The 27,069-nt window shown below is 52.6% G+C and overlaps 2 long non-coding RNA genes across 5 annotated transcripts; one reads left to right on the top strand and one right to left on the bottom strand.

Moving 5' to 3' along the window:
• Positions 1-15,106: 15,106 nt before the first annotated feature.
• On the bottom strand, positions 15,107-25,220 carry LOC129636790 (uncharacterized). Of its 4 annotated transcripts, XR_008707119.1 has the most exons (5): positions 25,090-25,220; positions 24,345-24,627; positions 20,702-20,786; positions 18,241-18,665; positions 15,759-16,070 (listed from the first exon to the last, which is right to left on the bottom strand). It is a non-coding gene; the product is annotated as an uncharacterized LOC129636790 (long non-coding RNA). The 4 variants fall into 4 exon arrangements; XR_008707117.1 differs by lacking the exons at positions 18,241-18,665; positions 24,345-24,627 and adding an exon at positions 15,107-15,303 and having other exon boundaries at positions 15,909-16,070; positions 25,090-25,214; XR_008707120.1 differs by lacking the exon at positions 24,345-24,627 and having other exon boundaries at positions 25,090-25,214.
• On the top strand, positions 24,639-26,683 carry LOC129636789 (uncharacterized). The gene is made up of 2 exons (XR_008707116.1): positions 24,639-25,564; positions 25,933-26,683. It is a non-coding gene; the product is annotated as an uncharacterized LOC129636789 (long non-coding RNA).
• The last annotated feature ends 386 nt before the right edge of the window (positions 26,684-27,069 follow it).

Raw genomic sequence — 27,069 nt, 5'->3', positions numbered from 1 at the left:
CAGCGGGTACATCAGGCAGAGGGTCAGCTTGAAGGGCTCTCACCCAACTGGGAATCCAGGCCTGGCATCAGGGGCTTTCTGCAGGAAATGGCCAGCGCGTCGGTCAGCTGAAGCCCACACCTGCCGTCTGCGGTCTGGAGTTCAGCTCACCCTAGAGGTGCCGTCCAAGGCCCGAAGCCGCGTTCACACCAAGTGCTGTGAGCAGCCGCACGTGCTCAGAACCGAAGCGCCACAGAAGGCGCTGTTTTAACCTCTGGGCGTCCTCGCTGTTGTGACACAGCCGCCCTCTGTCCCCTTGTCCATCGAGCGGCCCTCACTTGCGCGTCCATCCCACAGGCCACGGCAGGCTCGCACTGGAGCCCCAGGGGGTGCGGGCTGCCGCATGGGTCTGCCCGAGGCTGAGGGTCCTGCAGTCTTAGAACCAGAAGAGTCCCAAGACAACCATCTCCATTTTCCCAGGATTGAAAGTGTTCCTGGCACACAGGACTGTGGTTTTAAAATCAGGAATGTTCTGGGCCACCTGGAGCGCTCCACCTGATCACCCCACCCTGGGCAACGCGAGCCCCCGGGCCCTCCTCCGAGGACCCTGCTGGCCCATCCCAGTGCACGACACACGTTCCAGGGTCATCAAGGCTTGGACCTGACGCTCGAGGCATTACAAGACGTGTCAGCTCAGCAAACGCCCTGAAATCCCGAAGTGCACAGCCAGCCTTTCTGCAGCTTCAGCCCCTCGCAGGCGGCGCGTGCTCTGATGTGACTGCAACCGCTGCCTTGTCCCCTGGGTTTCAACTGACAATGTCCATCTGCACAGATGCAGTCTGGATGGCACAGGCCCCGGCAGGCGAGCGGTGGGCAGTGGGACGCCTGGACCCCCGAGGGCCAGGCCAGTGTCTGTTCTTTGCTATGGAGCAGAAGAGCAGGGGTTGGTTCATTTTTGCACTCCAAAAAAATATAATAATTAAAGCGTCATCAACATTAGCATTTAGGTATGAAATATTATGGCACCGATGCCTAATTAACATAGTAATTAGACAGATTAATATATTTCCTTCTTCATTTCAAATCCATAATCTACACTAATTACTTGTAATGCACGCATTTTGGATGGATGCTGATATTTTCAAGTGTGAAATTATAACTTATTCCATTACCCAAACACCAGAGGCAGCACGGTCGTCCCCGATGCGTTCACACTCCTTGTCTGTGTTGCCACCAGCCATCGGCCTGGAGAGACAGGGAGACGTTCATTTGCAAATTCCCGGAGCAGGACAGGATGATTAGGACACAGGGTTAGCACTTCTCTCCCGCACTCCAGAACCATAGAGAGATGGATCCCAGAGGAAGCCGTGGGCAACGCTCCATCAGGGCTGACAGAAGCGACTCCCACACCGAGTGTGGGTGTTGTTGACTGGAAAACAGTGCACAACCTACAATTTGAGAATCACGTTTCACTCGGCAGGCATGCTGAGGATGCACGCCTGGAGGCAGCCTCCCAGCACCCTTGGAGCAACCGCTTGGTAGAGGTCAGGGGTGGGGAGCCAGGAGAGACGGGGGTTTGTAGCAAAGCCCAGATGGTCAGAACATCAAAAGATCCCTGTTAATTAAAGAAAACCCAGACATCTCAAGGCAATGAATTTAGTGCCTTCCTGTGTATGGGAAGGTGCAAGAGTCTGGGCTCATTGAAATTGCTCCTTTTGACGTGCCCCTCAGCTACCTGGGGCCAGGGTCCTGCTTTTCTCCATCCTGACTCCTCTCCAGGGCACACTCAGGGCGGCTGCTGGGGCCAAGGGTTGATGGCCGCAACGTCCTTTGCTTACTCATAAAGCTCGTATGCTCAGTCGTGTCCGACTCTTTGTGACCCCATGGACTGTAGCCCGCCAGGCTCCTCTGTCCACTTCCCAGGCAAGAATACTGGAGTGGGTTGCCATGCCCTCCTCCAGGGGATCTTCCAACCCAGGGATCCAACCCAGGTCTCTTGTGTCTCTTGGCAGGCTGGTTCTTTACCACCGAGCCACCTGGGAAGCCCTTCTGATCTGGCAGCGACATTCTTTGTCCTCAGATTTGTTCGGATGAGGCTGTTTTCTGTTCCGTATCCACAGCAAATAAGGTGGCAGAGCCCAGGATCCCCCCTATTTGTTTCAGGAAAGGTTCCCACAGGCCTTAGAAGAAGGTGGTGCTCTTGAGCAGACTGTAGCCTGGGATGTCCAGATGGTGACCAATTGGCTGAGCGAGCCTGCTCTGTTCTGGGGCCTCCATAACCCTCCTTGTCTTTGCAGACACTCAGGCTGCCCTGGCGCCTAGTCACGCACTCCCCCCATCCCTCTGCACCCCTGCAGAGGCCAGTCTTGGAGCTCCAGGGTCCCTTCGCCTGCTCTGGGCATGTGCTTAGCCACCCTGGGGGCCACCTTGGTGGACAGAGGGTCCAGCAGACAAGTGCTCTGGACCCTGCACTTAGGGGGAACAGCACAGCCTGAGGCTATCTCACCCCTGGCCAGCCACACCTGTCTCTCTTTCCTCCTGAACAACCTTGGAAAAACACATTTGGAGAGAAGTTGCCACCCCACACCTAGGCACCCCACAACTGGGCTTCACGACTTCAGAGCCCAGAGTCATTTGTGGACAATGCGGACCTGCCCCCCTGCCCCCCAGGATGCTGATCTTGCAGGGAAAGCAGAGAGCAGAAGGGGACGGCAGTGCCCAGGTACACCCTGGCCTCCACTGCTGACCACCAACCAGGACCCGCAAGTCACTTTCCTCTGATTCTCAGTCTGCTCATCTGAAAAGAGGAGAGGTGGACCTAGAGGCCTGAAAATCCTGTGACCCCCCACCCCAAATTGTACACTGGTTCAAAGGTCAACCAAACTGTGCCTTCTTTCCTGACAGCCAGGGCACCCACACAGGGGAAGGTACCCAGCCCCTTCTGTCAGCTTTGAGCACCTGTCTAAGGCAGATGTGTTAGGGAACTGTTGATGGAATGCATCCACCTCGGCCAGGCCCATGTGCCTGAGCTGTCTCACAGCCTGAGGTCCTGATAAGGAACACCACGCTGCCTCAGAAAACTAACTGGGAGAATTCAGGAGGGGCCAAGAGAAGGAGGGCTTCCCTGATGGCTCAGTGGGGGAAAAAAAAAAACCACCTGCCAATGCAGGAAACCCAGGAGATGAGGGTTAGATCCCTGGGTTGGGAAAACCCCATGGGTAGGTAATAGCAGCCCACTCCAGTATTCTTGCCTGGAAAATTCCACAGACAGAAGAATTTGTCGGGCTACAGTCCTTGGAGTCACAAGAGTCAGACACGACTGAGCACACACAAGAGACAGGGGATACACCAGCCCACAGTATGTCCTACAGCCCCCTAGAGTCCTTCACACTGGAATCCCTCTTGGTTGAGCGACGTGCATGAGAAGTGGAATATGTTCTGCTGTATCAGTAGACAAAGGATGTCACTATCATCAGCAACCACAGCCACGGCCAGCAGTAAGCCAGTGAGCCCTGCAGAAACTGGGGAAGAACACCTGCAGTCTGGTAGCCATCAGACTGCAGCCACTCCCCGTGGTGAGCCCTGAAGAACTAAGGATGTGAAAACATGGGAGACTGGCCCTGGACAGCTGAGGTGCATACAAAAGGAATGATGTCAGGGGGCCCAGACTCTTGCATCTTCCCTTTCATAGAAAAGCACTAAACTCCTTAAATTATGATATCTGATTTACTTTAATTAGCAGTAATCTTCTGTTCAGACACCTGCCTTTTGTCTCAGAACTTCTATAGAACGTGGCTCCCCTCCTCACCTCCTCAGAACAGTTCTTCCAGGGCTCCTTGAGATGCTGCCTCCCCAGCTTGAAGTCCTAAAAATTTCTGCCAAATAAAACAACCCTCAACTTTTAGCTTGTGCCTATTTTTTTTTTTAAGTCAATACATCTGCCACTGGGAAGGACCCTGAATCAAACCAAATATGGGCCACACAAGATGACTGACCAGAAGCAACCTGGAAACTCACCCCATCACCATAAAACCTGTGACCACAAGCCTCATGGCAGAGCAGTCCTCCTGGGCTCCCTGATTCTCCTCGGGCCCGGCACCCCTCCCAGTATAGTCTCTTGCTTTGCCAGCTGTGTGTCTCCTTGGACAGTTTATTTCTGAGTGTTAGAGAAGAGCCCACTCTCTGGCCCTGGAAGGGGTCTCCTTTCTTGGAACAGATGTACCCTGAGTTCCGCACTAGGGAAGGGGTGTTTCTTGCATTCCTCCAGAGCAGAGAGCAGCTCTATGCTCTCTGAGCTTTTCATGGGGGTGGGAGGGTGGGAATATTCTTCTACCCACCTCCACTGTATTGGCTGGGGCCCTGCAAATTTCATGGGCCAAAGATTAATAAAAGACAAACAGAAGTTCACTGCTCATGCATCTCTGAAATACAGGGCATCAGTCCCAGGTGACTCAGAGGGGCGCTTGGAACTCTTAACAAAAGAGCAACAAATGTGCGGAGAAGTGGCAGGACAAAAGAGAAGGACCCTGAGTCTCCAGGGGAAACTGTGGGAAGGCAAATATAACCCGGGGAAGCTGGTGGGAGACAAGCCTGGCGAGCAAGTCTTGTTAGCGTCAGCTTCAGACTGGCGCTTGCCATGGGTGCTTGCCGTCTACCTCCATAAGGGTTAAATCACGTGCTGCTATAGCTGCTGACCTCCAACACCCTGAAAGGAGCTGTGGGTGGAAAGCAGAAATGAGGTCCTCTAGCAGGACAGACCGCCATGGAGTTAGATATTCTCAGGAGTTTATGTAGGAGCCCAATTCTTGGAGCATCTCACACCTGAAAAGCACTAAAATCCTTCGTGGTGACTATTGTTTCTTGTTTCTAGCAGAAACTTTCTAAAAGCAAATGTGCTTGATTGCATGAACTCCCCCATCATCACAGTCACATACGTACTGTCCTTCCCTCCTGCTCTTTGGAGCGGTCTCTTGGAGCTCCCTGAAGTGCTGTCTCCTGGGTTGACGTCCTCATTTTGCCCCCAGTAAAACCTGGCCCACAACTCTCAAGCAGTGCATTTTTTAGTCAACCTTATGCAGAGTCCTCTGGGCTGATAAGGATCTAGTTTTCTCCAGTCATCAGCTTTGGCCCTCCATGGAGAGAGAAAGAGGACACTTTTACAAACTGATGTCCTGTTTTTAGGCAAATCAGTTCAATCGCTTAGTCGTGTCCAGCGCTTTGTGACCCCATGGACTGCAGTACGGCAGGCTTCCCTGTCCAACACCAACTCTTGGAGCTTGCCCAAACTCATGTCCGTCAAGTCAGTAACACCATCCAACCATCTCATCTTCTGTCGTCCCCTTTTCCTCCCGCCTTCAATCTTTCCCAGCATCAGGGTCTTTTCCAATGAGTCAGTTCTTCACATCAGGTAGCCAAAGTATTGGAGATTCAGCTTCAGCATCAGTCCTTCCAATGAATATTCAGGACTGATTTCCTTTAGGTTGGATCTCCTTGTCCAAGGGACTCTCCAACACCACAAATCAAAAGCATCAAAATTCTTTGGTGCTCAGCATTCTTTATAGTCTGACTCTCACATCCATACATGACTACTGGAAAAACCATAGCTTTGACTAGACAGACCTTTGTTAGCAAAGTAGTATCTCTGCTTTTTAATATGCTGTCTAGGTTGATTAGAGCTTTTCTTCCAAGGAGCAAGCATCTTTTAACTTCATGGCTGCAGTCACCATCTGCAGTGATTTTGGAGTCCCCCAAAATAAAGTCTGTCACTGTTTCCATTGTTTCCCCATCTATTTGCCATGAAGTGATGGGACCAGATGCCATGATCTTAGTTTTCCAAATGCTGAATTTTAAGCCAGCTTTTTCACTCTTCTCTTTCACTTTCATCAAGAGGCTCTTTTGTTCTTCTTTGCTTTCTGCCATAGGGTGGTAACATCTGAGTATCTGAAGTAATTGATATTTCTCCCAGCAATCTTGATTCCAGGTTGTGCTTCATCCAGCCCGGCATTTCATATGATGTACTCTGCAAATAAGTTATATAAGCAGGGTGACAATATACAGCCTTGACGTACTCCTTTCCTGATTTGGAACCAGTCTGTTGTTCCATGTCCAGTTCTAACTCTTGCCTCTTGACCTGCATATAGATTTCTCAGGAGGCAGGTCAGGTGGTCTGGCATTCCCATCTCTATAAGAATTATCCACAATTTGTTGTGATCCACACAGTCAAAGGGTTTGGCATAGTCAATAAAGCAGAAGTAGATGTTTTTCTGGAAATATTTAGGCAAATAACGGAGCACAGTATCTGCTTCTCGACTGCCCTCAGCTCAAAATAATCTTGATGCCAAAGTGGCCTGTTTGGGGGGTGGCATGTTCTGGGACCTTTAGCCTCCGGCATGGAGCCCAGCTCTAGGGGCTGCTCAGCATCTAGGGAGGAGGGTGCTCTGCTCACTGGTCCCTCCACTCTCCAGGGCTGCCACAGGCTCTGCGGGCTAGCTGACATCTTCAGTGCCACACCTATGCCAATGAAAGATCAGCACTCCACATCTAACCTCTGATGCTGGGACGATGCATTTCATTTTTCAATTAAGAGTTGATTTTCCATGTTCAGCCCTGTTCCGCATCACCATTACCTCTTTAATTAATTTAGCATCTCTCAAGCAGCAGTTGTTAAATTGCCCGAGCAGAGATGGGAAAATGAAACCCAAGCAGCTCCCAAGCCCAAGGTGAGCAGGCCTCTGGAGCACTGGGAGCTGGCTGGCTGTTTGAATAAGAAAGCGTTTATCTGACAACACTTAGCTTAAGCAGCAATTAGTCGGAAAGGGAGACAAAGCCATTTGGAAGGCCAGTAGGCAGCCCTGGGCCAGCCTGGGGAAGACCGTCAGAACCTGCCTTGCACTGAAACAGGCTTCCTTAATTAGTTCCTGGCGGAATCCGACCTCCACTGTTTGCATTTCAGGGAAGTTCCTAAGACCTTCTTATTTGCTTTCCTAGGGGTTTTGTTTTGCTTTTGTTTTCATTCTTTTTTGTTCTTCAAGCCATAACATTCAAGGCCCACGTCAAAGGCGGGCAGTTCTGGCAGGCATCTGGGTTGGCTCCATGCTCTGCCCTGGAACAGGAGTCTCAGGATGACTGCAGAGCAAAGAGCCTCCGATAAGAGGGGCCTGGTCACAGCTCCCCACTACCCACCCCCCCAATGTAAGCCAGCTTTTAGCAGCTCTGCATTCATTTAAAAGAAAACAATAGCCTGTCTTAACAAGGCCTTCGAGTCACTGCTTTTGAAGACCCTGGAGCCCCACCAGCAATATCACTCAGCGAAGAGTCTACTGGGTCATCAGACTGACTCTCTGAAACGCGTCCACCACCAGGTCACTGGTTGTGATGCAGCGTCTTGAATGTAGGTAGAAGTCAGACTGCTGGTCACGGAGGCCTCAACTGACCTAGACCAAGATTTGTGCAAGGACTGGAGGGCTGTGGCATGGAGGCAGATACCCTGCCAACCTCAGAAGGGATCAGAGTGGCACCCCCCACCCCCAGATGGCACAGACCCACGCACCTCTCTGGAAAGCCTGGGGAAGCAGGGTAAGGCAGGAGATAGCTGGACTCAGGCTGAGCAGCTGGGTCTGTCCCCTGTGGGCAGCTATGCCAAGACAAAAGAACAGCAGGAGCAGAGAGGAGCTGAATCTGCCCAGATGCAAAATAGAGAGACCACATCTTTCTCAGTCTTGAGGCCAAGGAGACCTGTCCCACTACACATGCGCAGAAACGCCGCGTGGAGTCACAAAGGGAGGGGGGACCACCCTCACAGCAGGTGAGGTCAACCCACCCACAGGCCTCTGCAGTGGAACACATCCTGGCTAAGAGATGCGCGTGCACATGGGAAGACCCTGAGACATACCAAATACCGACTCAGAAGCAGGCAAAGCGAGGCAACTGGCCAGGGCACACCCAGAAGAAATGCCCCATGGGAGTGATACAAACAACCGCGAGGCTGAGCCTCTGAGTCCGCCTGTGTGCACCTCTTCACTTGACTTGTCTCACTCCTTCCCGTTTCTTTGTGCAGATTCATTTCTACAAAGCTGACGGGTCAGGGCCTCATCACGGGTGGTCTGGAGGCTGGGATTCAGCGCTCTCACTGCCGCGGCCTGGCTTCACTCTCGGTCGGGGAACTGAGGTCCTGCTTCAGGCCACTGCAGGCCGAGGCCGCCAGAGACCACACGGCCCCACCAGGTCCCCTGGACAAAATGAGGCTTCTCCCCATGGGACGGGAGATCCTGGGGTCCTCAGAGACGTGAAGTCCTCAGGATGACGGCACACCCAGCGTTGGCATGCTCCAAACACCCCATGGTGGGGAGGAGAGGCAGACCCATCACCCTCCAGCTCGGCTGGCCTGGTGGTTCTCCTCCAGCTGAGTGCTGGAATTCCCTGGTGGTGCTCCTGGCTAGCGACGGAATCGGTTTAGACTCCTGATTCAGGGCGCCATCCCCGGAGGTTTTGATTAACTGACTGGGTCCAGGGCAGGCCCAGGCACGGAACGCTTCAGAAGCTCCATGGGTGATCCCAGCACACAGCCCCTGATGGCCGAGAAGGGCTCACCAGGTCAAGGCAGACCACCTCCCCTCGCCCAGGCAGGTGAGGCCTCTACACACTGCAGCAGCCAGAGAGGAACCTCCAGGCAGCTCCACCCCTGGACCCAGACTAAAGGCTTCCTGCTACCTGAGATGCAACACTAATGGAAGGCCTGGGCCCTCCCCAAGGGCCTGCGACCCCAGCAACGTGAGGAGAGACGAGGCTGGGGAATCCCATCACACCTCCAGAGAGGCAGACAGACACCAGATGGTCCTGTTAATGTGGACGGACTCATCTACCTTCCCCCCAAGGCCTCCCTTCCTCACCAACCTCTTTCCTCACAGCCTTTTCCATTGCAGTTACATGTCCTCATGCTTTACAAAGTATGTGGACCTTTTAACAATAATCCATGCCATTAAAATGCAACAATGATTCTTAAAAACAGGCCCAGGGAGCCACACACTAGGACAGAAGACAAAACCCTGGAGGAAGATGGTAACTAAAGCCACGCTTCTCACTTGGCCTCGAGCTCCCCCGGGCCGAGGTGCACAGGTACTGGTCTACACGGTCCTCCTTGGCAGGCGAGCATTCTGGCCTCACGGTCTGAGCCAGGCTTGCTGTGCTGCTGTGGAGGGTCCCCCAGAGCGGGGGCACCCGGGCAGGTGGCTTCTGTCTCCAGGGCCTGCTCCTTCCATGATTAAGTTCAAGGGGAACCAGGAAACCCCACCCTTCCCTTTCTAGGGCCATCACAGGGGCCTCCGGGGCATCCAGGGCCCACATACCTGTCCCACCAGCTCCAAACCGGAGTTCCCCCGTGAACTAAGCCAGGACAGCTGAGCAGAGTCCTGGGGTCACGGGATGCTGACCTGCAGAAGGAACTGTCCCTCTGGGAGCTTGAATCCCACCACTGGTCAGCACGGGGGTCCTGGGGTCCAGCGGGAGCCATGGCCCCTGCAGAGCCCTCTCCAGCACCTCCTCCCTGTGTCTCAGGGCTGGCCAGGGAGTTCCCAAGCCCTGCTGTGATCCATGACACCTTCCAGAAGGTTTCACCTGCTCCTGGGGCTCCGTGAGCAGCACACGGGCACCTGTGCTTGGATGGAGGGGGCCGAGTGGACGGAGCGGGAAAGACGGTCGATCCTGAAAGCGCTGGGCCTCCACCCTGGGGTCTGCAGCCGCTGCACTGTTCGGGAGCCTGACCCCGCCCTGGCCCCCTGCCCCGCCGCGCCCTCCCGCTGCCCGCCAGCACGTGGACCCACCCCTGCTTAGCTAAGGTCCTGGCTTCCCTGACCCAGAGGGACCCTGGGCCCCAGCCAGGCATCCCACAACCACACCAGGCCCGTGTCCAACCACGCTCATCAAGATCTCCAGTTCCCTTCACTTCTGCCTAGGAGCCTCCCTCTACCTGACCGAGAGCTCAGACAGGTCACGACTGGCTTCAGTCATGATGAGAGGGAACAGTCACCACAGGCTGGCACTTGGCATCTGCTTCTACCAGGATCAAATCTCAAGCCACTGCACCTGCTGGCCGTCCACACCCCCTGAAAGGGGCCCAGGGTGGAGTACAGAAGCCCCCCATGCTCTGGAGAAACTGGCGGGCAGTTCTTTAGATAGTGAGCTATTTTCAGAAGAAGATTTTATGAGTCCAATTTTTGCATCTCCTCAAATCTAGAAAAGCACTGAACTCCTTCGTGATGACGTCTGCTCCTCGTGACGAGCAGTGACCCTCACAAGACTAACAAAGCCTTCTGCACGAACAAGTGCTTGATTGCATGAACTGCCCCGCCACCAAAATCACACATAGACCGACCTCCCCACTGCTCTTTGGAGCAGTATCTCAGAGCCAGCCGAGGTGCTGTCTCCCAGGCCATAGTCCTCATATTGCCCCAAATAAAGCTTAACTCACAGCTCTCACATGGTGCATTTTACTTCCAGTCAACAGAACCAATTCTGGACAGAAAACGTAAGAGCTGGAGCAGGACTTGCCATGTTCTCCTGTGTCAGGATGACCCCTGAGGTCTGTGTTGAGACTACAGTGTCCGAGGCCAGGGGAGCCCGCTCACCCTGGATCCCCGAGTGGCTACCCAGCAAAGAGCCCTCGGCTGTGTAAGATAAACACGGACGATAATAAGGGCACATGTGTTGCTTGGACACCGAGAAGCAAGGCCGTTTGTTTCTGCAGCATCACCTCACCTATCCTGACTGCTGCAACCAGGGTAAGCCGGCTGCACATACCCTGGCCACACAGACACGCTCACACTGCCCTCTCAGAGAGAGCTGGTCCCTCATGGTGGAAAGAGCCTCGGTGATTCTGGGGAGGCTTGCTTGACAAGGGCCACAAATAACTCTCCAACTATGTCAGCCCCTGGCGGAGACCACCCTCCCCAGACTGGTGGCTCTGGGCACTCCACGGTCCCCTCTTCCAGTTCTCCATCTTGCCTCTGAACCTGAATTTCAACCTGTGTGATCGGGAGCCTGGCTTCCTCCCTGCAAAGACAGATCTCTGATAATCACACTGTCTGTCTGGAATTGCTGCTCCAGAATCAATAGAGAATGTATTGATAAAAGTTAAATTGCCCCTGACTAAAGCATTTCCTGCCAAAGAGAGGCAGCATAATTAAACTGCAGACAATTTAGCAAAAATTTAAACTTAAACTTTTACAATCTTGAGAGGTGTCAGCGCAAAGCTTTCCCTAAGTGGCTCACTTTCCTGTGGGATAAAATTGCTCTAAGTGCTTTTGCTAGTGGACATTTGGTTTTGTTTTTTGTTTGTTTTCCAGAATGGATGTGAGAAATGGCAGATTTGGATCAGCAATTCGCACAGAAGAGAAGTCCTTTTGGACACTGAGTTTATAAGTGGGCCTTTCCTTTATTTCATTCAGTGACTACATATCAAATGCCTACTAAGTGCCAAGCACCGAGAAGACACGACCTTAAGCTGGGAGCAAGCGTCAAGTGATGATGGCGAGAAGCAGTGGGTAGATGTGGGGGTGCATGTGCATCAGGGGGGTCCCTGAGCCTGAGCCTCTGCTGGCTCCTCTGCACCCAAGGATCTTGCTGGTCCGCTGACAAGCTCCCCTCTTCATTCATTCACCCCCTACTCATCCACCCCCTCAGCTCAGGGCTGCAGAGCTCAGACTGTGAGGCTCTGCTCCCAGCTATGGGGGCTCAGCACCCCCACCAGTGACAGAATCGACCACCTCAGGAGCCCATGTGTAACAAGCATAAGAGGAAGGAGGGACACGTGGCACGTTGAACAAGTGTGTGTCGGGCAACATGAGGCAGAAGAGCAGGCGTGAAAGGACTGGGCAGGGAGGGCGCTGGGTGTCTGGACAGACCGGGCAGGTCCCTGGGGACCCCTTGCTGGGGTCACTTCCGCAGAGGCTGACCTCCAGCAGCCAGAAGAGGACTGGATGCCCTAAGATGGCCCAGCTCACAATGTTGGCACTGGGTGCTGGCTGATGGGGCCCCAAGAGGCCAGCTCCCCTCCACTCCACACGGTCTCTGACTGCCCCCACCCCCAGCATGGGCTACACTGGGCTCTTCATGGCCATCAAGAAAGCAGAAGCTTGGATGCTCCAGGAAGGCTCAGAGGCCACACAGCATCATTTCTGCATTCTGTCGACAAAAGCAAGGCTCAGAACCAGCCAGACTGGAGGGCTGGGGAGACAGCCTCTGCCTCTTCATGGAAAGAGCCGCACAGTCCCCCATCAAAGGGTGTGGATGCCAGGAGGGCAGGCGCTGCTGCAGCCACAGAACCTCAGGAGCGTACGCCATGTTCTGACGCATCCCAAACCTGAGCTCTGCATTCACCCCGACCGTCCCTGCAGACCCCTGCTGGCCATCAGTGGCAGCTCCACTGGAGCCAGGACATGCCTCAGAGTCCCTCCTGACCCCCCTCATCCCTCGCACATCACACCCATCCAGCAGCAAAATCTGCCAGTTGCACCGTCAGAATGAACCAAGAACGCACCCACTTCTCCCTGCCCCCAGCGCCACCCACTGGCTCCACGCCCCCGTCTCTCCCCCACTTGGATTGTCCCAGCCAAGCCCCTCTAGAGCACGCATCCCGGGCTCAGCGGTGCCGGCTGCTGAAGGACACTAGGGGCTCTCCTTCTGCCGCTTTGCATCTCATCCCACAGCATCCGCTCTGTGCCGTCAAACGTCTTCACCAAACAACTCTCAGCTACTCATAAATTATCAACACACCACCCTGAGATCTAAGTATGTGTAAGTCATCTTCCAAATCTGTGGCTCCTGAAATGTTTGAATGGTCCACTCGCATCCTCAAAAAGAGAAATGAGCATCCTAATACATGCATGGCTATTTCTTTATTATATACACCAGTGACCAAATGAATGCATAATATGCTGGGTGCACTTACTGCGTGCTCCAGACCTGTGTCCACCCCTCTCCAGGCTCTGTACCCAGAATGCTGTCCAGCATGGCCAATATCAACAGCCCCTCACATTCTGACTCCCACTGGATTTGGCCCTCAGGGAGCCTGAAAGATGCTAGACGAGAGAGAGAGGAAGGTCAGCCCCTCCCCAGGGGTCCCAGGGGCTGGAGCATTCTCCACCTGACCTGCTCCTCTCTGTACAGCCCTGGGGTGTCCTCTGCACCCTGACCACATGATCTTGAGGGTCCTTCTGTCTCAGGATCCTGACAAGAAGCATACAGCTCACACAATTAGCACAATGAGGCAGGAGGGCTTCCCTGGTGGCTCATAGGGGAAAGCGTCTGCCTACAATGCGGGAGACCCAGGTTCAATCCCTGGGTCGGGAAGATCCCCTGGAGAAGGAAATGGCAACCCACTCCAGTACTCTTGCCTGGAAAACCCCATGGACTGAGAAGCCTGGTAGGCTATAGTCCATGGGGTCGCAAAGGGTCAGACACGACTGAGCGACTTCACTTTCACTCTCACTTAGTAGAGGTGACATCCACAAGGATGAGGGGGCAGAGTGCAGAAGAGCCCCTGGGACATGACCGTGACTCGGGGCCGGCTGCTGAGACGTGGTCGCCACCTCTAGGCCCAAAGGGAAGAGGGGAAGGAGACCCTGAGCCCAGAGGGCAGAGTCCAGCACAAGAGGCAGCCTGGAGAGAATCAGGGCCCTCAAGTTGGGGATAAGCCACCGATGTAACCTCAGAGAAGGAAGGGAAGGGGCCCGAGGAATAACTACTGGCCCCCAGCTCCTCCCTCTCCCCAGAGTCGGCCAGGGATCCCAGTGTCCAGTCCCTACAGGACCCAGAGGGTGGGCCCATGGTCACAGCTCCTGAGGGGACAAATCACCCAGCATGGCCTCTGCTCAAGACTCCCCAGTCAGGTCACCCCGACGCTGAGTCTGCCTCTGTCTACCAGGACCCCCAACTAATGAAACGTACATGTGCTTGGTCGCTCAGTCGTGTCTGACTCTCTGTGACCCCATGGACTGTGGCCCTTCAGGCTCCTCTGTCCACGGGATTCTCCAGGCAAGAATACTGGAGGGGTTGCCATTTCCTCCTCCAGGGGATCTTCCTGAGCCAGGGATTGAATCTACATCTCTTTTGTCTCCTGCATTGCAGGTGGATTCTTTACCACTAGCACCATCTGGGAAGCCAGAAACATACATGATGTTTGTATGGTCATCTTCATCTTCATCAAACGTGACGAACCAACAAACAATGTGATTTCTTCAGATTGAAGGTGAGTTTTGACAGAAGTTCCGTGTTTCTGCCCACTCCTGGTGGCTGGTATTGCACACTTTGCAGACGAGGGCAGACCACCTGGCGGACCATGATACGGGGCCCGCAGGGTCCAGAGCGGGAGGCCAGGACAGGCGGTGAGGACCCAGCCAACACCTGCTCCCCGGAGTCCTCACCTCCTCAACTTGAGTCCAGCCCCCAAAGCATCTTCTGCGGAGACACAATTTAACCCACTCTGGGGCTGCAGGGTGACAGGCACCTCTCCTGAAACCAACGTTAAGACAGTAATTGGGGAGCATCCATCTGTCCACACTCCAGCTGTACCCAGGGGACTCTCCTTCCTCAGGAATCACGCATTCTGTTAAGACAAGGCAACAGAGACAAGGTTTACCTGAAAGCCCCGGGAATCACTGTGCAAGTTTCAGGACAAAGCCCTTCATTAAGTACCTTCCACACACTGTGGCCATCTCTATTTTAAAATGATCTCTGCATTAACATGACCTCCTCCCAAGCACCCCTGGTAACAATATCCTTGTAAAAGCATCTCTCTAAGGCAGGTGGCCAGAACCTCTCATGCTGTTACACCATCTGCAAATTGTCCTCATTAGCACTCCATGAGTGTATTTAAGAAGCCACTTCAAAGTCATAGATCCAGGAATAAGAAGTCCTCTCCTTACTGAGGTCCAGCAAGGACTGCATTAAGAATCTTCCAACCCTGAATTCTCAAATGTCTGCTTTCCATGGAGACAATGGTAAGTTCACCACTGAGTCTCCATCCTATAAGCCAAAAGAAAAATGAATGAGTTTTCTGAAGACTCCAATTGAGTTTCATAGAAAGAGCATCAGAGTTCAAAGTCTTTATAGAAAAATGTCAACACCAATTTCCAGGGGAAGAAGGATATCCAAGTGTCAAAAAAATTACATCTAGAAATTCCTGATAAAAATGGACATGGTATAGAGAAGAGGGCAAAAACGAGGATATTATTTTTGAACTAACTTTGTTAAATGTTCCCAGCAATTGGATCAGAATAGATCCAAGGCGATCTCAGCACAGATTCACCGGCACTCACTCAACTCTCAGTTCTGCAGAGGATAAACATATAGGCATTTTACCAGCGTCGGGAGAGATCAAAATACAAACTCACAAAGCAGACCTGAAAAATCTTGATAACGTTATTTTTGGCTACAAAAGTATTTCATAGCTGTTTCAAGTCAATGTGAATAATTTAATATGTAAATAATTTGGTTTTAAAAATACAATGAAAAACAGCTAGGGCAGCGATGTCAAATAAATCTGAAATGCAGAAACAGAACAAGATGGTAGCTCAGGACTGGAGAATAAAATGAGCTGAGAGTGGGACTTCCCTGGTGGCCCAGTGGCTAAGACTAAGCAGGGGGCCTGGGTGCAATCCCTGGTCAGAGAACTAGATTTCACATATGGCCACTAGGAGTCTGCAGGCCACAACTAAAGACTCAGCACGCCACAACCACTGAGCCCACATAGAGACTAAAATAGGCCCGCACAGCCAAAGAAAATAATAGCAAAAAGTTTTAATTAAGAACAAAGAGCTGATAGTCCCTACAACAACATCTGGACAACAGCGGGGAACGGGGATAGATTAAGAGGCGTGATGTTGAGCTTGGGATCAGCTGGGAAAGCAGACAGATGCAGTCAGTATAGCAGGTACCTGAAGCACTGAGCCATCAGGCGGAGCGCTCCCTGATGGAGTCCAGGGGGTAATTCAGGAGCACGTGCACCTCTGCTTTGGCTCAGTTGTGTACATCAGCCACAAAAGGGCTCTCCGGTTGTCACGTTTCACCTCAGTAACCACAGGGAGACTTAAGAGAGGCTGCAAGAGAATGAAACAGTCCACTGAGCGATGAACAGCTAATAAAAAAAAAACCCTTCATTCTGTTGTTTATCACATTTTGACAAGAAGCTGAATGCCATGAGACGGAAATCATAACAAACCTAACACATTGCATTAGGGGGAAAGCTTAAAGCATCTGTAGAACAACTCATCTGCCCGTGTTCAATTTCTCCGGAGATCTCTGCTGAAGCCATGGTGTCTGGAGAAGGAGAGGACTCGGGGTTTCAGGGCATTAGGAGGCTCGTCGGGGTGTTAAACTTGCCAGTGAGACGTCCTATGTGACAGGAAATAGAGCTTCGGAGGCTGGCACGAGAAACAACAAATCTGCCACAGAGCCCGCCAGAAGGAAAGTGCTGATAATGAGATACTTACCCAATTGCTCAGCTCCCGCCCGGGGGGAGTCAGAAACTTTGAGAGCAGGTTGAAGGACCCGGGAAGAGCGGGAACGGGAGAGTCGCAGCTCACTGGTGCACAGAGCCTCCCGGCCAACCCCGACGACGAACAAGAGCAGAGAAGTGACAGCAGACCTCCCCCGCCCAGTTCAGGAGGAAACCGTTGTTCACTGGGAGTAAGTTAGAAATGGATTCTTACAAAAATAGGTATCTTAAGATAAAACCCATTTCCAACCTGTGCTCAGTCGCTCAGTCATGTCCGACTCCTTGTGACCCCATAGACTGTCCTCTGTCCATGGAATTTTTCAGGCAAGAGTATTGGAGTGGGCTGCCATTTTCTTCTCCAATTTCCAATTTAAACAGCCTTTCGTGAACAGCATTAAGTACCGCAAATATCAGAAGAGAAATCCCACAAAGCTGCAACATGGAGCATCAGCTAAACTCAGAATGCCAGGGGCTGTGATTCTCCCGTTCCCGCTATTCCAATGTCCTTCAACCTGCACTCAAAGTTTCTGACTCCCCCAGGTGGGAGCTGAACAATTTGGGTAAGTATCTCATTATCAGCTCCTTCCTTCTGGCTGGCTCTGCAGCAGGTTTGCTGTTTCTCGTTCAGAGAGCTGATCACCGGAGTATCCTTGTAAAGAGTCCTCCTCTGGAAATACAGAGGCACAGAGGGTCTACACATGGCCAGGAACTTGTGCCGAAATTGTGATTGTTTGGTTGAGAAATTTCCAACCTTGTGAAAGAACAACAAATTGCTGACTACAGAGGCTTGCTGGGTTGGGGGTAGGTTTCTTGCAATGTTCTCCACCAGCAGATACTCTGTCTTCAGAGCTGAGAGAAGCCAGGGAACGGGCCATCTCTCCTCCCTGTCCCCAAAAGGCAGCCATACTTTTCCCCAGATATCTGAGATCTATGTCTCAGCAGCTCGTAAACTCCAGCAAGTGGGCAACACGTGGGTTGCCAGACTCCCCCAAGAGCGCAAGTTGTTTGTTTAGTTGCTCAGTTGTGTTCAACTCTTTGCGATCCCATGAATGGCAGCACATCAGGCTTCCCTGCCCTTCAGTATCTCCTGGAGCTTGCTCAAACTAATGTCCACTGAGTCAACAATGCCATTCAACCATCTCCTCCTCTGTTGCCCAGAGGACAAGACCAGCAGACTTTTTTTTTTAATGCTGTGCCATGTAGCACACAGGATCTTAGCTCCTGGATCAGGGATCAAACCTGTGCCCCCTGCGTTGCATTGGGAGCATTAGCCACTGGCCCACCAGGGAAGTCCCAAGACCACCAGATCTTTTATTTCAAAAGTTGGGGGCTGAGAGAGGCAGGAGCAAGCAGCTCCAACCTGGATTCCTGCCCTGGAGACTGAGGCCTGGGAAGTGCAAGGAGCCCAGCCAGGAGCAGGGGTGAGCACCCACCTGGCTGGACATGAAGGGTACAGGGCACCGCCCATATGGGCACAGCCCGGGAGGGAGCCCTCAACCCTGGAGGAAGCAGGAAGTCTTCCTCCATGGAAGGAAAGGCAGTTTCCTGCTCAGGACAGAGCTGGGAGAACTCGGGGCTGTTCCAACCACCCTCCCCATCCCTCCCTTCCAGTGCCGGGTGACAGTCACCTTGGAGAAGAGCCCAGGGAGGAGGCAGGCCTGGGTGGTGCTAATAGCAGAGAGAAGAAAGGAAATGTACAGCCTGGAGTCACAGTCTCTGCAAATCCCCAGCCATTGACAAAACGGGGGGACCCGGAGCAAAGCAACTCTCACCCATGAAGCCTGGAGTCCCGGATTCCCGGCAGAAAGCAGATTGGTCTTTTTCTGTGGGAACCCCAGGAAACGGCCCTTCTGGGGTCCTCACGTAGCACCTGCTCAGCCCTGCGTCCATCCACCGAGAACAGGAAGGGCGTGCGACAGTGGTTCTGGCGCATCTTGTTGACGGCAGCTGCCTGAGGGGTGGCCCGGCAGGTTGAGATGCCTTGTTCACAGGAAGCATGTGTGGGGCCGTGCTGCATGGCTGAGGGTGGAGCCTCCTGCAGCAAACGTGGTTGTTGACATTCACTGAATCCAGGCCAGACAAGCTACCCTTGGTAGAATGATCGTCAGTGTCCCCCAGACGCAGAATTCTCTGCTTTCCGCTTTCCTTTCATCTTGAATGACGACAACTCCAGGAAATGCTCATCTTGAGATGGTACCTCGAGATCACACACAGACAAAGAAATCGTGGAATCTCAAGGGCAAGCAAACAGCGTCCAGCTAATCCCCAGAGCTGACTCCGAGAATCCACTCGCCAGGCCTTCCGACTGTCAGCGCCACGAAGACAAAGCGGGAGGCCTGGACGCTTCGGGGGAGCATGGTAAGCAGGCCTGGTTCCCTGCAGAGGGACAGGCCGGGAGCAATCTGCAAGCTCGTGTGGTCTGTGAGCTCACCTCTACATGATTCCCCGTGGCCGCCGTAACACACGACCACCGGGGGTGGGTGGGGGGGTGACCAAAAGCAACAGAAGTTAATTCTCCCACCGTTCAGGAGGCCGGAGCCTGAACTCCAACTCTGGGCATGGTTTCGGACACATGCAGCCATGAGTCATCCCTCGAGGTAAGCAGCAGCAGTGAGCAGGGGCTGGAAGCAAGACCTTAGTTCCCTGACTGGGAACCGAACCCTAGTCGCCTGAGTAGAAACCAGGAGTCTTAACCACTAGACCATGAAGACCAGCAGCCACAGCCTAAATCCCCAGTCCTTGGCTGCCCTGACAAGAAAATTCTGGTGAGAATATAAAGCAAAACGCATATTGGAAAAGTAGAGTACACGTGGAAAGGCTAATAGGTGAACTCAGGGAGAGACTGGCGTGGAGTCCCGCCTTCGGGGAGTTAAGTCACTTTTAAGGGGGCAGCTTTCCTCTGGCCGGCTGCCTTGTTTTCCACCCCCTGGCTAATCTGTCTCAGGACCCTCCCCCAGGTGTGCACACACCCCTCAGCCAAGGTAGATTTCAACACAAAGGCATCTGGGAAGAAAGAAGCAAGACTTATTATGGCCTGGTATGCCCTGCCTTTTGAGCCCCAGGGAGTCTTTCTGTGCACGTGTAGGGTCTCCTTCGCTCCAAGGACAAGGAACATGCAACCACCTGACCCTCTACTCAAACAGGGTTCAGCCCCTCTCTCTCTGCCATGACTACGATCTCAAGGTGTCCACAGTGGACAGCGCCTGGCTGAGCACCCTGTTTAAGTTGTTACTTTCATTTCAGAAAGCACACGGAGGCTGACTGCAAATGCCTAAGCTGGAGCCCACCTGTCTGCCAGCTAAGGAAATGCAAACAGGAGGCTAGTTTTAAGTGTCCAGCCTGAAGCCCACCTTTTTCCTGCCCCACGTAAACAGGAGGCCAGTTATAAACGTCTAACCTGGAGCCCGTCTATGTCCTGCCTCAGGCAGGCTTGGCTCCTCCTGGAGGCTCTGACGGACAATCTGGTCCACATCTCCCTCCTGACAACCCGTGGCTGTGGCAGCATCACTCCAGTCTCACCTGCATCCTCACCCACATCTCCCTGTGCATCTGGACGTCCTCTCCTCTCCTTGCAAGGACACCAGTCGCTGGACTGAGGGCCCCCTTGAACTCCAGGATGATCTCACAGGAGACCTTAAATTAATCACACCTGCAAAGACTCTACTTCTAAGGAAGGCCACACTCACGGGTACCAGGGGTCAGGACTTGGACCTATGTTTTGGTGCTACATTTCAAGCTGCTGCAGCCTTGTAAAGACATGCAGCATAGAAAGGGTGTGGACTATGGACTCTCACCCTTCCTTAGATGCCCACCCCTTTGGTGAAGTCTTGTCAACAGGTTTCTACTAACCCAGCACTTACTAAGTGCCAAGCACCATGCTGAGGCCTTGGCCCAAGTCCCTGGTTTAGCATAAATGTATCTGTTGCTGTTGTTCAGGCACTAGGTCATGTCTGACTCTTTGCGACCCTATGGTCTGCAGCACACCAGGCTCCCTGTCCTTCACCATCTCCCAGAGCTTGCTCAAACTCGTGTCCTTTGAGTCGGTGATGCCACCCAACCATCTTATCCTCTCCCGTCCCCTTCTCTTCCCACCTTCAATCTTTCCCAACACCAGGGCCTCTTCCAATGAGTCAGCTCTTTGCATCTAGCACATCAACTTTCTGCTTTGATGTGAATCGGGGGGAGCGGCCATTGCGGTCATTCTACACCTCTGTGTGCGTGAAACTGACGTACCTGACAAAAAGGAATTCACGTCCGCATGGGGTCAGCCAAACAAGGATTCCCGGGGATAATCTGCTTCAAAATGTCCAAAAATCAGCTGGAAATGTGTGAAAAGACAGTTTAACATGTAGTCTACAGAGAACACCTGCAGAAACAGACTTTTTAAAAAATCTTAATAAATATGTTCACAATTCTAAGATAATATATTTGAGAACATAGAATTAATGGGCAATTTCTAGGTACACATGAAATATAAAATTGACCCAAGAAGAAAGAGAAAACCTAAAGCAGTGGTCCTCACCCTTGAGTGAATCTCCGAATCGCTGAGAGGCTGGTTAAACCACAGGAGGCTGGGTTCAGCCAGAGTTTATGATTCAAGGGGTCTGTGGGCAGGTCAGGGGCAGTGTTCCAAAAATCTGCATTTCTAACGAGTTTCCAGGTAATACTGATGCCACTGGTCTAGTAACTACACTTTGAGAACCTTGTCTGAACATCAAGCCCCTTGATAGCAAGAATCTTGTCTATATAGGACACATTCTTTGTAATTGGTTGAATTAACAAATGAATGAATGGTTCAATATTAGGAAATTTAATATAATCTATCATCACGATATAGGAGAAAACCTTGGTGCCCTAGGATTTTTAATGTCTGTCATGGTTTTATGGCTAGAAGGGCATTCATACTCCTTAAAATGTAATTCTCAACATACTTCAGAAACAAAACTTAGATAATAATTATTCTTAAGCAATGTTTACAAGTGAAATTAATTCAATTCCCTTAAATAATTTAAACCATATCTACAAATAAAACATGACAGACCATTTTGAAACCTTCAAGAACATAAAGTGCAGAAAAGCTTTCACAAATAAGATGATTATACAGGTTATTACTGCACTTGCTCAGTCCCCAGTCTAACATAAGGTGCGGACTTGACTGACTTCCTTATATATAACGTAAATCTTGTCAGCATTTATAATAATCTTACAAGATGACTTATTTCTCTACCTTCTGAGGTTCAGGACCCAAAGGAAGTAGGGAAAGCATATCTCAGTCTAGCCAAGGCTGCAGGTTCTGGGGGGCTGGTCGACTGATTCTTGTCCAGGACAGAGACCAGTGTGCCTTCAAGGTGAGTAAGGCAGGCTCTGATCACGGTGCAGAGATACCGTGAAAGCTTCACTCTGGACATCGTTACTTTACATGCCCAGATCTTTCATGTAACTTAGAATTTTCCAAACCCTGATGCTCTTCTGTAAACAAGTGCGTTTCTAACCCCATGTGGCCTTCATTATTCATTGTACGTCCCATCTGGCAGGTTAACGTGATCAGAGATTGACACAGAGTTCACTGACATCTCATCAGAGTGAACAGAATCGTTCCGAGTTCTCCTCCCAATCGAGGGTCTCGGCGAAATTAAACTGACTCACACAGTTCTCTGTACGTGATAGGCTTTCTGTACCTTTTCACTACCATTCTTAGTGGCTGCAAAGACGTGATAAGGACAAACCACTCCGAGACTTTCTTAATTTGCAATGACACGTCACTCAGATCAGACCATTTTTTGATCTCCAGTGTCCCCCAAATCTTATTTTAAAATATTCTTTTCTCAAATACCATATGATATCACTTAAATGTGGAATCTAAAATATGGCACACACGAACCTATCTACGAAGGAGAAACAGACTCACAGCCGTAGCAGACAGACTTGCGGTTGCTGAGGGGGTGGGGGTGGGTGAGGGATGGACTGCGAGTCTGGGGCTAGCAGATGCAGACTAGTGTGTATAGAGCAGATAAGCAAGACCCTACTGTGCGGCACGGGGAACTATATTCAATATCTGCTGATAAACCATCATGGAAAAGAACACAAAAACAATGTGTGCATGTGTATAACCGAGTCACTTTGCTGCATCGCAGTCACTAACAACACTGCAAACCAGCTACACCGCAATAAGAAAGCGTCCTTTCTCACACGGCTCCCGTTTTCTGAAGATCCTGCCTCTTCCTTCTCTGCAGCCACAGGCCCTGCAGCCACAAACAGCCGCATGTTCACCATCACTCTGCTTGGCACTTAGTAGATGGTAAATGAGCACTTTTGGGATCAAGAACACGTGGGGGAAGTATTCCTTGAGTTCAAACGGCACCGTGCGCATAAAGCGGCCCCACCGCTGCCAGCTGAAGGGGGTCCCCCTCCTCCCGAGGGCTGGGGGTGTCTTGGCTTCTGTCTTTCACACACAGCACCTCCTGCCTGGAATGGGGTCTGAATGAACCCCCGTGAGACTCTCAGAGCTTCGAGGACAAGGACTGCCTTGCATCTTCAGGCCCGTCATCAAGAGCTTGAGCAGAGCAGGTGCTCAGTAAATGTTCACTCAATGGGTGAAGCCACAAAGAGACCTTCTGCTCACACACCCTTCATCTCAGCACCCTTCACAAGGAGACTGGAGGGCGAAACGATCTGGAGAAGAGCAGGGTCTCCAGGGGGTCAGGATGTGACTGCAGGCCCTGAACCCTCAGCCCAGGGGCAGGGCATGCCCGATATCACTCCCCAGGCAGCACCAACCAACAGGAAGGCAGGAGGACTCCCTCGGGGGGAACTCAGAGCATGAAGATAACCAGGAGGGCCGAAAGGCAGGCACTACTTCCAGGTCAGGAGTTCCCAAGCTTGCAACAAATAACTCTATTAACTCCTCTAGAGCCTTAACACCCTGCCCAGCTCCAACCTGCAAAGCATTTACTTCCCAGCTGTATCTGTCAGGTTTTCTGTGTAACAAACAAGCCCCACATCTCAGAGGAACAAGGCAATAAGCATTTATTTCTCAGTAAAAATCGAGGTGTGACTGGGCAGCTCAATTTTGCACTGGGATCAAGTTCAGACTGCTCCATGAGCCGAGTCTCCGTCTAGAGAGGCAGACCCCAGGGTCACGATCCCCTAGCAGACGGCAGAAGCTCTGGAGGGGCAGAAACAAGTGATGCCCAGCAGGGGCTGGGTTCCAGCTGGCATGCTGGCACTTCCTTCCAAGTTCCACCTACCAAAGCAAGTCACACGACCAAGCTCAGCGTCACAGCCGGGTGCAGGGGTGAGTGGAGGACAAGGCGTAAAGAGGAGGCAAAGAACCAAGGGAATAAGCATCTGTGAACAGTGGTCTCACCTGCCAGCCCACACCTGGGGCTCTGCCATCTCTGAAAGCACCGGTGCACCCAGCACCAAGGGCTCTTTTATTATTTATACACAAAATTATAACTCCATACTGATAGCTTCACAAAACAAGAGACCACCACCGACAATTCTGACTTTGGAGGCAGACTAGACCAAGGGAACTCGGCCCCCATCTCTGGAGTCCACCAGCTGTAGCACCTGGGCAAGTCACCAGGCCTCTCTGAGCATCCGTTTCAACATATTTAAAACTGAGGTATCAGGACTTCCCTGGTGGTCCAGTGGTTAAGAATCCACCCTCCAATGCAGGTTACCCGAGTTCAATCCCTGGTCAGGGATCTAGGTCCCACATGTTGCCAGGCAATAAGCCCAGGCAGCAGTTATGAAGCCTGCGCTCTAGAGCCCGCAAGACGCTAGAGAGAGAAGTCCACGCACCACCACAAAGATCCCGTGTCCCACAATGAAGAGCCAATGCAGCCAAGTAAATAAACCAAGAATTAGGTACCTCTTGTAGTGATGCTGGGCTTCCCAGCTGGTGCTCGTGGTAAAGAACCCACTTGCCAATGCAGAAGACATAAGAGACATGGGTGCAATCCCTGGGTCAGGAAGATCCCCTGGAGGAGGGGATGAGAACCTATTTCAGTATTCTTGCCTGGAGAATCCCATGGACAGAGGAGCCTGGCAGCTATGGTCCATGAGGTCACAAAAAAGAGTCAGACACAACTGAGCGACTGAGCACATAAGTGAAGTCAGGGCTTCCCTGGTGACTCAGCTGGTAAAGACTCCGCCTGCAATGTGGGAAACCTGGGTTTGATCCCTGGGTTGGAAAGATCCCCTGGAGAAGGGATAGTCTACCCACTCCAGTGTTCTTGGGCTTCCCTTGTGACTCAGCTGGTAAAGAATCTGCCTGCAATGTGGGAAACCTGGGTTTGAGCCCTGGGTTAGGAAGATCCCCTGGAGAAGGGATAGGCTACCCACTCCAGTATTCTTGGGCTTCCATGGTGGCTCAACTGGAAAAGAATCCGCTGGCCCATGAGGTCACAAAGAGCTGGACACAACTGAGTGACTGAGCACACAGGAGGATCTTACATGTGAAGATTATCTCGGGTCATCTAATCACATAGCTCTTAAAAGCAGAGCACTTTCTCTAGCTGAAGCAAGAGGGAGGAAGCAGAAAGGCAACTGAGAGCAAAGTCAAGCATGAGAAGGCTTCAGTGCGCTGCTGCTGGCTCTGAGAGGTAGGGACCCACCTGCAAGGACCCCAGAGAGGCCTCTTGGAGAAAACTGAGCTGTCAGCCAGCAGCCAGCAAGGAAATGGGCCTCAGTCCTACAACCCCTCCGAGAAACTGAATTCAGGCAACATCCTGAATGAGCGTAAAAGTGGCTTCTCCCCAGAGCTCCCGGGAGGAACACAGCCCTGCTGCAAAGTTGACTTTATCTCAGCCAGAGCCACGTCAGACTTCTGACCTCTGGAAACTGAGATAATACACCGGTGTTGTGCTCAACTGTTAAATCTGTGATGATCTGCTACTATGGCAACAGGAAACACATGCGGCCAACCTCACACCAACTACCCACATCACCGCGGATCAGCGTTACGCTCCCTGCGTGACACTCTTAATGACATTGGCTCTCCCAGCACCCACACGCCTGGCACACGGACGTGCAGCTGTCCCCTTGCAGAGGAAGACGCTGAGGACGGAAACCAGCAAATGCTGGAGCCAGGTCCGATGAGTGTGAAGCCCCAGTCCTGCCCGATGGGCTGCCAGGCCTTCCCCTCAGGGCTCTGCAGGGGACGCACCACCTCTGCCCACAATGGCTGCCCAGCACTGGGGCCTCCCCCTAGTTCATAGTGGCCTGACAGCTTCACTCAAGTCACCCCGGGCAGGCACTTCCACCCAGGCTCCTTGCTCCCCAGGAGCCCGTGTCACTAAGTCCTCTGCCAGGTTCATGGGCAGGCCCCCCTCACTGCTGGCTTTCTGCAGCGGGCAGAGCGTACTGTGACACATGGTGATGCCCCTAACTACTGGTGGAGCGGAAGTCCCCACGCTGGGCAGCTCCCGGACTTGTCTCTTGTGCTTCTTCCCTCACAGTTCCTCTCTGAATCAGGCCCTCTGTGACGGAGCCTGCGTGTTCATCAAACTCTCTAGGAGAAGTCCAAGCGAAGCAGCAAGCCTCCTGGCTTGATTGTTTCTGCAGCGCCTGAGATACACGACACAAGTAAAGAGCTGGACTCGGGCCTGCGGGCAGCTGACCTCCACAGCCCAGGAGAGGGCTCAGAACCAGTAGCAAGTCTGTCTCCTGTGGCCACGCGGGGTCCCTGGCCCCCAGTCCCACAAGGGCTTCCATCCAAGCGCTCTCAGCACCCTGGCTATTGATGGTCTGTCCTGTGGCCAGGCGGGGTCCCTGGCCCCCAGTCCCACAAGGGCTTCCATCCAAGCGCTCTCAGCACCCTGGCTATTGATGGTCTGGGCAGACCCCAACATCTGCTTCCGTTGTTCATTGCAGTCGCCGGTTGACCTGCTTCCGCGCAGGGCGTTTGAATATTCTCATCAGAACGGAGAGATTAGTCAGAGCAGAGCCCTGCTTCATTAGCCTGGGAGAAGCGTGTTTAGCAGAGACACCACAGCAAACAGGAGGATTGTAAATTAATATAATTTATTATGCCTCAAAGTCCCCTTAGCCCAGGCCACCTGCTTGCCTGCTTCCCGGTCTTCAGACACACAGGCTGATGTATTTCTACCCCCTTCTGAGTCGTGCCGGCTAACAGGAAAGTCTTAATTCCATCAAACCCTTGAAATTCCTATTTCCCGTCCACATTAACACCGTAATGAACAGCACCGGGCCTGTGTGAACACGGAGGGCGGCCACCCCCGGCTGGGTGTCGGGGCTCGAGGCAGAGCCGTGTGCTTCATCATTTGGGAGCTTGGGGAGGTGTATGGTGTGGGCACCTCCAATTACAGCCCCTCCAGGAGCAGCAGCGAGACCTGTATTCAAACGCGGGCTGGCCAGGTGTCCGGGAACCGGAGGACAACCAACCGTGCGACAGTGACAAATGGTGAGTCCGCTGCAGCGGGCTCCCCTTCTCAGCTGTCTCCCTGCTCCTGGGGGAGGGATGGAGCTGCAGAGAGGGAGCCTCCCTGGAGGAAAGAGGCCAGCCCACCTGGGCCAGGCCCGCCAGGTGGTGAGGGGGCTTCCTGGGTCAGACCAGTGCGGAGGCCTGAGGAGTG

Source organism: Bubalus kerabau, chromosome 22, assembly GCF_029407905.1.
Source record: "Bubalus kerabau isolate K-KA32 ecotype Philippines breed swamp buffalo chromosome 22, PCC_UOA_SB_1v2, whole genome shotgun sequence".
Taxonomy (NCBI): Eukaryota; Metazoa; Chordata; class Mammalia; order Artiodactyla; family Bovidae; genus Bubalus; species Bubalus kerabau.
The sequence above is the reverse complement of the archived record's forward strand: the minus strand, read 5'-3'. Positions and strand labels throughout refer to the sequence as shown.